General features: G+C 43.6%; 1 long non-coding RNA gene across 1 annotated transcript; it reads right to left on the reverse strand.

The window, feature by feature from the left end:
- Positions 1-5907: 5907 nt before the first annotated feature.
- LOC144711282 (uncharacterized) lies at positions 5908-10801 on the reverse strand. The gene is made up of 3 exons (XR_013583511.1): positions 10384-10801; positions 6539-6598; positions 5908-6048 (listed from the first exon to the last, which is right to left on the reverse strand). It is a non-coding gene; the product is annotated as an uncharacterized LOC144711282 (long non-coding RNA).
- Between the last annotated feature and the right edge of the window lie 1415 nt (positions 10802-12216).

A 12216-nucleotide genomic window follows, 5' to 3' on the forward strand; every position in this document is an offset into this window, starting at 1 on the left:
TACTTGCTCGCTATTTTATCCCTTGTAGTATACTTTTTTCTTGACTCCACTGTGCTCGGGTTAACTACGAGTACAATTGAGCGTCTTACCGGTATAAACGAGCCCATCCCCTACGAATTGACTCTATTCGGCGCCATAGATGCCTTTGTCTCCTCTGACGAGGCTCGAGAGGCCACTGTTGTTGCCACACGACGACCCCGTTGAAGCTCGGATCTCGGTATTTCCCTCGAGTCATGGTCTGCAAAGTACGACCGTAAGACACATTCACATTGCACCATAGTTACATCACCCCCTATAGGGTTGTTTATCTATCGGAGGATGACACCGTCGACATCCGATGCCACTATCTAGGTACCGAGCCACCCTCTCGATACCCGTCCAGAGGACGACATCGCCGTGGTCCATCATCACCTTAAAGGTGGTTAAGTCTATATATCTACCTCTTTGTGTATCACTCCCTTTATATCACTCTCTCTCTATCTATCTATCTCTCTATATATAATCTTCCTCTTGTTATCTGATAAGCCTAGAAATTGATGCATAAATACGTTGATTGAATTTTTAGGCATGCAATAAAATTTATAAATACCCTAAATCACTAAACACTGTGTATAGTGCAAGCAAGTGGTCGAACCATAGGGAGGCAACAAGCAATAATTTGTATCCACTTTTAAATAAATTAATTCAAGAATGAATTAAGTTTGCAATTAATAAGCCTTAATTATAATTAATTATATTTTTAATTAATAAAAATTAAGTATAAACATAATTTTGATTTTAAATATTTTTGGTCAAAACACTCGAGATAGGATAATTTTAAATTATAAGATTAGATTAATTCAGATTACTAATTTCCCAATTATTATAAAATATTAACACAGTTTTTATGAATTAAAATTGGGAATTAATAATCAAGAAGGGGGTTTTGAAATTGGACTTCAAGGTAGACAAATTTTTGGATGAAATTTTATACTTAGGTTTTTATACATTGAATTAAATTTCCAAACAATCAATTTTTAAATCTAAAGAGAGAAAATAGTCGAATTAACCTAGACAGAGAAAGTGAAGAATTTGGGGGAAAAGTGAAATCCGACCAAAATTAAAAAATCAAAAAATGCAGAATTGTTCCAAATTTATTTAAAACTCAAGATTAAAAATCATATCTCGAATGAAAATCAAATTGCAATGATAATTTCATTCAAAACAACTTCTAGGATATGTACATTTTGCCCAGGCCAAGGCGTTTTAAAATCTATCAAGAAGAAGTTCAAAATACGAATCAGAAACTTACAATTTGGAATGAAGAATCAAGATCTGTCGACTTCAAAAACAACTCCTGTGTCCTTCTATGCCAAATCCTTAGGGAGAGCTCCAAAAGTAAATTTCACCTTTTTTCAGACCTCTATTTAAAGATCCAACCCTATGGATCGTAGAGAATACAAGACAAACTTGCCCTCAAAATTTGAGCTCAATCGGACATCTAGATCTCCAGATATCATCGTTTTACTAAGGTTTAATCTAGGCCGTCGTATCATTTGATTATTTTTTAAAAACGGATTTTTTTGATTGGCTGACGCCTTTTTTCCTTGTTTTTGCAACCCTCGGATCGCGTCCTGACATGTGTTTGTGCGCTTCCACAGTGCGCATTCATCACTACAAGATCGAGACGAAACTGCACTTTTTGTATGGTTAAAATCATGCCCTGTCGCACTCGTCAGCCTTTTTTTAAATAAAGAAAATAATAAAATAATAAAAAGGTAAGCTTACCTTATATTTACACACACGCAGTCTCGATTGCCGCGTGCAATAACTACACCGGCAAATCGACTACACGTACGAGGTATCTCTCTTTTTCTACTCTTCTTGTAATGCATGCAGAGTCGGTTTCCGCGTGCATTTAATGCACGTGGCGAATCGACTACGCGTGTATTCAAGACTAATCAGAATTTTTTTATTTATAGAAATGCACATAGTGTCGATTAGCCCGTGCATTAAATGCACGCGGCTAACCAATTCACGTGCATTGGTTCTCATGGTCTCATCATTACACAAATCGAATCAACAAAAAATGCCGAAAGTTACCTTTTTTCTCGTCGACCGCGCCACATAATTTCTTTCTAACAAATGATTGCTCATTATGGCATCGCGCATTGAGATGTGATAATGAGCTTATAATGCTCTATTTTCTTTATATCTTATTATTAAAAAAATGCATCCACTTATTCGCCCAAATTTCAGGCGAAGGACGTGGATGCCACGTGATATATATATATATATATATATCATATATATATATATAATATAAAATGCCTTCTAAAGTGCCAAATAAATAAAATATGTATTATTTAAATATGAAAAAATCATTTCTTGGCTATAGAATGATCAGACAATTAAATAAAAATATGGAAAAATTCCAGAAAATTAGTAAAATGAAATGGGGAGAAGGAGAGGGAAAGAGAGGAAGAGGGAGCGATGAAACGAGAGGTGGGCGGAGAGAGAGAGAGGAGGAGCGATTGAGAGAGGGAGAGGGAGAGAGGGGGAGAGGGAGAGAGAGAGAGGAGAGGTAGCGATTCATTGATTAAGAGAGATAGATAGATAGAGAGAGAGAGAGAGAGAAGGAGAGGTAGCGATTCATTGATTAAGAGAGATAGATAGATAGATAGAGAGAGAGAGAGAGAGAGAGAGAGGTAGAGGGAGGAGAAGAGGGAGCGATTGAGAGAGGGAGGGAGAGGGATAGGGAGGGATCAATAGAGCGATTGGGAGAGGAAGTGATTGAGAGAGAGAAATTTTTTGTAAAACGCACCAGTCCGTTTTTGTCATTAGTTTCGCCATTTCCTTCATCAATCATCCGTTACTGATGACGGATGACTAATGCTACTTAGTTCAGTCATCCGTCTTCGCTCCACTCGATGACAAATGTCAGTGTTTGCACGGACGGATAAAGATCTGTCATCCATTCTGCAGCTCTATTTTTCTCTGAACTTTGTTGATCACTCTTTCTTTTATCTGGATCATTCTCTCGCTCCCTTGATATCTCTTTCTCGATCTGTCCTTCACCGTTCTCTCTCTCTCCACTGATACATCTCTCTTTCCCTTGTTCCGATCGCTCTCTCGCTCCCTCGATTGATCTCTCTCTTTCTCTCGGCCTGATCGCTCTCTCGCTCCGTTCTTTGATCTCTCTCTCTCCCTCGTCCGGAGCTATCTCTCTCCCTCTCTCGATCTCTCTGTTCCCCTCTTCTTGATCGCTCTACCTCGCTCCCTCTCTGGATCTCTCTCTTTCTCTTGTCCTGATCGCTCTTTCTTGCCCTCTCTTGATCTATCTTTTTTTCCCTCAACCTGACGGCTCTCTTTTGCCTTATCTCGATCTCTCTCTCTTTCTCTTAGCCTGACCGCTCTCTTTCGCTGCCTCTCGATCTCTTGCTAGATCTATCTGTATCTCTCTCTAACAATCTGTTTACCTATCTCTGAGTCCGTTCATCTTTCTGAAAATCTCTCTTTCTCTCTCTTGTTCTCTCTCTCTCTGTCTCTCATCTGAAGCAGAGACTGGAACAAACAATCCATTGAGAAAGTAATGGATAAGTTAATCTGTTCCAAGAACTGCTCTGAGACGTATCGCTGTGGCCTACATTCGACCTGAGACATCCATCAGACGGCGGCGGGTAGCCACAGTCACCATCAACATGGGCCGCCCACGCTAGTCTCTGATCGTCTGCAAGATTTATAACATGTCTTAATATAGAAGGTCGCATCCTTTTCAGATTAAGGGGGCCCCCGATTAGTGGATATGATCTCAGTAGATGCGACGACACGATGAGTCGTGTAGTGCATCGCATGAGTCGTCCCTGCCAAGGCCAAATTCAGAAGTCAGCATCGTCATTGTAGGGTCGCCAAATCATAAATGTAAACCAAACCATATACAGTTAAAGAATTAAAAGCACTTGAAGCCATCTAGCATTATGTAGCTCCTTCAAGTTCTGAAAAGTAAGGAATGAGTCGTCGTTGTGGCGGAGAGCCACTGTATGTATTCTATCCTTTGAATGTGGACATGATTGATGATCCAAACCTACCAATCAAATCTGACATTTTTTATTTGTACATAACGCGTGCAAGTTGTTAAGCAGAGGCACGAATCATCCCTGTAAATGATCTATAAATGGCTTTCATGCGCACAATGGAGAATAACAATCCACATAGTCCCAGAAACGGTATCCCATGGCTTCCGGACGACATGCCATCCTAGCCTTTCTCGTCCTTAGCCTACTCTTTGTGAATGTGGTATGCCGTAGAGGGGGCCGGGATGATTCACCCTCCGGGAGTGACCGGAGAGGTGATGATGACTCTTTGTCTCCCCGTCCATCCAATGCCCCAAGCGGGTCTCCTCGCCCTGAACGCAAAGACCGATCTCCGCGTTCTGCGCCATCTCCTCGTTCGAGACGTCCCGAGAGAGACTAAAAAAGATGGGTTAGCGCACGTTCCGAGGCTCTGATGCATCTTGCCTTGCACATTATCATCGGTCACAGACTTTGCTCATCGTCTTCTACCAGTATTTTCCCGTACTGAATTCTGCATGTGAGAGAGTGTCCCCCGAACTGTTCTGTGTTGTGGTCAGCTTCGCCTTTATGCTTTGGGAGATCGTCTATTGTTGTGTAATTTCTCGTTATTACTATTGTGCAAGACATTGCACCGTTTCACTGTTTAATCCTTTTATCTCCGTCTACAGGTTTTGGTATGTGAAATAATTGGAACTTCCTAGTAATTCTTTATTGGCTTTAGTATGCGTGGCGCCTATGGATCCTACGGAAGGCTATCGTATGGCACCGGAGAGAGGTCGCCCTAGAAACATTTTAGGGTTGTTAAGCTCCTAATCAAACGACATCAAGCCTCACCATAAGAAGAAGAAATTTATTGACCATCTCTTCAGCCAGAAGAGTGGAGACCAAGAACTGAGAACAAAGTAGATTTAAAAGATTTGAGGCTTTAAGAGAAAGTAGACTTAAGAGAGTAAGGAAACGTGAGAATCTCTACAACTGAATAAAAAATGTTTGCAACTACATGAAATCCATACAGTCTTTGCTGATCGTTCTCCGGCTGTCAGTCCGTACACTAGCATACTATGCATATTCTGAATGATAAAGTATCTTCCTACATAAGTATTGAAAGAATGACTCCTGTCTTTGATTATTTAAACAGCTTTTTTTCCTTTTTAATATTTTTGGATCCGTTCTTCCTATCACCACGTCACCTTGTAGGCCTCATCAATATAGTGCAGGGACGCGGACGAACAAATTTTTCATCGCCTGGGACGAAATTCGTCCCCTCCCTAAGCGCTGAACGATTTTACGGACGGAAAATCGTCCGGCGGTCCTACGAACGGGACGAATTTTGTCCTATGGGACGGAAAATTCGTTCGTCCGAAAGGTGTGGACGTGTGACGGACGAATTGGGACGAAAAATGAAATTTTTTTTTTGAATCCCGTACGAAATTTAATGCTTAAGATTAGAATTGCGTTCAATTCCATTGTCCTAAATCAAATTAATTTGTGATTTTTAGTAAATTAACATTAATTAGAGATCTGCCGAAATATATGTGGATTGGTTAAATTTTGAAGGTTTGTTGTACATATGTTAAAATTAATTGTAGGATTTTAGGTAAATCTAAGAAATTGCACTATTACATATTATTCTTGACCTATTAAAAAATTACGTTAATGGGATCAATTTTTATTACTTTAGTCAAACAGTATAGATAAGCAATACCTATAACGGCAGTTCCCTAATTTTTTTTATTCTCCTCCTTCCGTTTAAGCCCTCGGGCTGAGTACGTAAATAAATATAAAAATGGCAAACCTTTACTTTCTCCAAAACAGAAAAGTGGGAGACAGTAACTAAAGTGTTCAAAAGGTATTTCTTGTATTTTCAGTACGAGGGAAGTCGATAAATAATACGACGCCACAGACAGGTAAGCACCGAAGCCGCGTTGTAGCCGCGCCGAGGTCGCACTGGACTCATACCATAGCTGCTTCCCCCGACCAAATGGCCGGCCACTTCCTGAAAGTACATGGACTGATAATTGTGAGCTATAAATGAATGTTCAGTGAGAGATGAAGTATATGACACAATAACTTTGATGCACATTATATCTAAACGGTTTGGAGTTTGTTCATCAGAGTGACGCACATTGGTGGGTGCGACGGTGAGCATCGTAGCATTGAAAAGTGTGAAATTCCTGTGGCGATAAATTAATGCTAGAATATCTCTACAAAAATGCACATGTAATGGAGTCACGCTGAAGAATGTCAACTTTGAGCAGTAAGACGAATCGACAAATCTCAATTAATTGTCAAGGAAAAATTAAACACCACGTTCCACAGTTGTACATCGCAGGTGTTCAGGAATAAGCATAACACGCGTACGTCAAAATTCGCAGAGTAGATCTAAGGAGAATTTAACTCAGTAGTTGTTTTTAATCAACATTGAAATTGTAATTGGTAGAGAGTGAGGGATTGAATTAGTATCCAGCTAGGCAGACTGTACTTACAATGATGATATGTGTCGTGCGTGAATGGCACACCGCGATCATATTGTCTCTCCCGTTACTCTGTAACATGAAACGTAGAGAGTTAATAAAAGAGAAACATGTTTATGAAAACAAGGAAAGCGATAGAGCATAGCCCACCATCAATCGAGCTGTCATCATCGTCGGAGTCATCATCGGAGTCATCGGAGTCACGCTCTTCACAACAGAACCATGCGCGAAGCATCATCAACATTTCAATGCACTCTGCATCAAGCCGTGATCTTCGGTACGTTGTGATGCCTCGGCCGACTGAAAAAATTCGATCGACCGGTGCGCTGGTGGCACTGACGGCAAGGAATTGGCGTGCAATTACCGTCAGATTTGGCAAGTACCGCATCCCAACATCCTTCCACCAACCTAGGGGGTTGTCTTCCTCCTCACTGCATGGGATGTTAATATACGTATCCAGCTCTTGCCTCGGCGTTCACCGTGGGCGTTGACGACTACACATACGTGTATATTGCCGCTTGGATAAATATTGCCTTGGATGCCAACTTAGTGTCAACATCACCCGTTCTGTATCGCTTTCATCTCCTCTTGTCATAGCTGTAGAGTCCAATAGACTGCCAAGATAGGAAAGCACACTCTGTCTACTCGAAGGATGAACCACATCTAATTTTGAGAACGGATCTAGTGTTGCCGCTGTTGCGACAGTATTATTGGCCTAAAGCACCATTGCATACTGCATCAATTTGCTATGCATAGCACCACACGCTGACCGTAGTGCATTCCGACGATCGGCATCCAATGTTGCTCATGCACTGTCCGTGGCATGGTCAAGATGCGTCGTGAGCTCCGCCACTTATGACGTTACTTCAGTTATTGGCAATTTCTTCGTCGTGCAGACAAAGTCAGTTCCCTGGCATAGTGGCCCAAGGACGCCTAGGTATTCGTCTATCATCTCCCAGTCCTCCTTACACAATCCGTACTCTCTAGTGGGCGTCGAAAGGAACCGCATAGCCATGTGGTCCAGGACTTCTTTCTTACCAAAAGCACGGTCTAACATCGTGAAGGTTGAGTTCCAGCTCGTTGGGCAGTCGATCTTTATGTTGTTCGAATCCGGCAAATCAAGCATCTTGCACATGTCAACGTATTTTTCCATACGCTGTGCGGATCCTTGAATTGCATTCACAATGGCTCTCACGCGTGAAACGGCTTCCCCCAAAGGTGCTACTACTGCCGTAATATCTTCCTCAACATTTGAATCACTCGGGTCTGCCATGTCCAACGGTGTTACTGGGCGAACATCTTGGACAAGTAGTAAATTAGCGGTAGGTGGTTCTGGATTGTGAATGGCTTTGAGGCCTGCCTGGACGATGAGGTTCAGCACATGGGCAAAGTATGGTACATGTCGGTCCATGGTGAATTGGGGATTCACTGTCTTCAACTGATCCACAATGGAAGCAATCATTGTTCAGTTGTTGGAAGCATTGTCTGTGGTGATGGCACATATCTTCGACTCAATGCCGTAATGATATGCCACTTCCACGATGATCGTCGCTAAGTTCAAGCCGCTATGTGATCCCTTGATCTGTCGCAATGTTAGAAGAAGCTCACGTAGCTTCCACGTAGCTCACGTAGCTTCCAGGTAAGTGATACGCTAGAGACATCCACAAACATCTCCACCAACTTCCCTTGGACATCGGCGTATATCCTTTGGGTTGTCGCCTTGACCGCATCTAGGCTGGGAATGTTGCACATCACCTGTGTCCCATAGAACCACAACCTTTGAAATGACTTTTTCTTCACAAGGCGCCAAGGAAGGTCGTTGTCACAAATAAACCTAACGAACTCTTCTTTCGTCTTCTCCATGGTGATGCCGCGTAAGTATAACTTACGTGAGAGTAATTCGTATTGTATTATGGTTTTCTGCTTCACTTTGCATCCACTAATTTCATCGTGAACTCTGCGGTGCACCTTCTCTAGATGTCGCCAAAATACATTTGTGATGTTGTCTTTATTCCTTTTGATGACGACCTTACAGATGGGGTTCTCTGCTTGACAAAGCGTGCAGTGATACTCGTCTAGGCCAGTTTCATCAAAATAATCTAAAACTTTTGATCGGTTACGTCTGGCACTACGAGTTGATAGGTTATCATCAACCTCAATTGCAATGCAATCTGGGGACATCGACGGCGTAGCCTTAGCCATCGATTTTGGGGTGGTGGCAGACGTGGATTCCATTAATCTACCTGGACAATTAATAAGACACAATCATTTATAAATAAAGGGTGACTTACAGTAACCACTAAATTTTGATCGACTACGAGATTCAATAAAACATTGCAATCACATAATGCGAGGAACAGAAACAAAGAATAAATGCCGAATAGCGAGAGAATAGAGAACGCTACATAACGAGAGGTGCACGCAACACATCGGAAACAAAAATCAGTTAGACAACATCTGTGTTCTTCCCTATCATATGGCATAGCTACAGAAACAGTTGAATTAAAAGTTTAAAACAACTAAGCTTGGTTTTGAACATGGCATGCTCGTTACTCGACTAGCCACCCATTGCCGCCGCTATCCGCCGAGGGGACTGTTGCTGTATGTGCACTGGGGGTGATGTGGTCATCGCGAAAAGGCTGGGCTACTATAACGCGTACAAAGTAAATCATCTCCTGCGAAAAGTTATGTGCTTCCCAAAAAGTTGTATCCGTGAAACAATTATTTGGTACCTTTTGGGGGGGATCCGGAACCCCAAAAAGGAAGGGACACAGACGGGATAGAAGGCGGTTTGAACTTTCAATGATGAGGGCATGCTGTTGGGGCATGCCATGTGGAAGCAGGACTGTTGGGGACAGAAGACAAAGTTCAGCTGGTTGTGGATTTGAGGAAGGCTTTTGGGAGTCGGAGTCCGAATCCGATGAACTGTCGATGACGTCTTCATTAGGGTGATGATAGGCCAGGTGTTGGAGGACCAGCCGAACACTATGGCGCAGAACGCAACGACTACGATGCAGGGTACCCTCGCATGGCTCGGCGTGGTGTTGACTTGTCAACGATGATCGAGGCGTAGCTGTCGGTCTAGCCCGCGACTCCCGTGTACCTGGAAAATACTCGTCCCACGAATGTGGAGCAAGTGTTAAAACGTCGGCCGTAAACCTAGTGACAGGACTGGATGCCGTCTCCTAACGATTCCATCGAATGAATCATTGGACTCAAACTGACCACGATGGTGAATCCTATGTGCATGAGAGTTTTCTAGTGGATGACTTTTTGGAGTAAAACCGAGTACCTTTGGTGATTCCGGCGAGCAGTAGAGCCTTCCGTATGGAGGAAGTGTTCAAGCGATTAAGAATTTCCGGGGAGCTTCCCACGGATGAAGCCCAAGCCAGAATGGGACAAGCTGGGGAAAAGAGATGGAGATGTAGAAATAGGTGAGAGAAGGGGGGGATGCGATGGAGGAGGGGACACAAGGAAGACTATGAAGACGGAGAAAACCATCACAACTACTATGTAGCTGTGTGGAAACCATCAAGATTTTGTCGGGATCAGAAAAAGATCTCCGTATGATATACCAGACCTGGGAATAACTGAGAATATGGAAATTTCTTCTCACAAGGATTTAACTACTCGTCTACCCCTGCGTTCGATCTACGCATAGCACATATCTCTTGATGGGACCAATATTGCAAAAGATTTTTTAAACAAAGTACATAAAACTTATTCAGAGGAGTAAGTTCCGAACACAAATGCGCTTAATGGCGCAAAGAATGGACATCAACCAAGCTATGAAAAATGGGATGCAACACGTTGGCAATATAAAAAATCCATTGAAGGACGAAGCAATGAGAACATACCTTTACGTCAACAAAAGCGGCGGAAGATCTCCCCACGCCGGTCGCGGGAGAGTGGAGACTAGAGAGTACCGCCTGTAGAGTGGAGAGTGGAGAGTGGAGAGGGGAGAGGGAAGCTGGGAGAGGGAGAGGGAAGCCGGGAGAGGGAGATGGAAGCCAGTGGAGGGAGATGGAAGCCAGTGGAGGGAGATGGAAGCCGGGAGAGGGAGATGGAAGCCAGTAGAGGGAGATGGAAGCCGGGAGAGGGAAGCCGGCAGGTGGGAGAGGGACGGTGAGAGAGGGAAGCCAGAAGAGGGAGAGGGAAGCCAGGAGAGGGAGAGGGAAGCCGGGAGAGGGGAGAGGGAAGCTGGGAGAGGGAGAGGGAAGCCGAGAGATGGAGAGGGAAGCCGGGAGAGGGAGTTGGAAGCCGGGAGAGGGAGAGGGAAGCCGGAAAACGAGAGGGAACCCGGGAAAACAAGTTTTAGGGCTGAAAATTGCAGGCTTCCAATCATGTTTTTTCGTCCGGGATGTAGGACGGGACGATTTTTCGTCGGGACGGGACGAAAATCCGTCCAGGTATTCCTAGACGGGACGGTTTTTCCTGCGCCAGAAGAAAAATCGTCCCGTCCTTCGTCCCACAACAAACACAGGACGATGATCGGGACGAAAGTCGTCCCGAACCGCCCTCGTCCCATCCCGTCCTCGTCCCGGAACTATACTCATCAACCGTTTTTCCGTTTTACAGACTTCCATGTCATTTTTGCTAAATTTTGTTCGAGGTTGTTTTTTATCATATTTTTGTCTCCTTTTATGCTCTGTCATCAGCGCTCTTCCATTTTTCTATGCAACATATCTCGGCCCCCGTGGTCAATTTTTTTTTTCTATCTCTTCGCTAGAAGATCAAAGGGTTAATCATGCGTTATTACCACAGATAAGCCCATTCATAGAATACCACCTACTGTGCATGCTCCTACCTCTGTCTCTCTCTCTCTCTCTCTCTCTTTCCCTCTCTCTCTCTCTCTCTTTCTCTCTCATTCTTGTAGGAGGTGGAGACTTGGAACTCGTTGAAGAAGAACTTTCACTACACAAGAAAAATTACAAAAGATGAAGTACAAAGCTCTCCATGACTCCCTTGAGACCTTCACTCACTTCTTGCACTTGTTTATTATCATGCACACACTGGCTTATGCTCTCACTTATCTTAAATGAGGGGCTTCTATGGTGCTCATGTAGACACCAATGGATGCTTCTATAAAAACATTGAGATCTAGAAAGATCCTACAAGAGAGAGAGAGAGAGAGAGAGAGAGAGAGAAAGAGAGAGTTCCAGATACTTCCACGTGGCCTCTGGAATGTCTGTACTTTTTGGATACTTCCAGATTTTTCCAGAAGTATCTAGCGTCAATGCTTGATAAACTCAGTTCTCTCTCCCTCTCTCTATCTCTCTCGTTTTCTCTCTCTATCTCTCTCTCTCCCTCTCTCTCTCATTCTCTCTCTCCCTCTATCTCTCTTGTTCTTTCTCTCTCTCTCTTCCCTCCCTCTACCTCTCACTCTCCCTCTCGCTGCCTCTCACTCTTGCTCTCTATCTCTTAGTCTCTCTCTCTCGCTGTCTCTTACTCTTGCTCTCAGTCTCTCTCTCTCTCTCTCTCCCCTCCCTCTACCTCTCACACTCCCTCTCGCTGTCTCTCACTCTTGCTCTCTGTCTCTTAGTCTCTCTCTCTCTCTCTCTCTCTCTCTCTCTCTCTCTCTCTCTCTCTCTCTCTCTCTCTCTCTCTCTCTCTCTCTCTCTCTCTCTCTCTCTCTCTCTCGGCTTCGCTCACTCTCTCTCGGTCTGGCTGTCTCTGTTTGTCACTTTCTC

This window comes from Wolffia australiana, chromosome 13 (genome assembly GCF_029677425.1).
Source record: "Wolffia australiana isolate 7733 chromosome 13, ASM2967742v1".
Classification (NCBI taxonomy): domain Eukaryota; kingdom Viridiplantae; phylum Streptophyta; class Magnoliopsida; order Alismatales; family Araceae; genus Wolffia; species Wolffia australiana.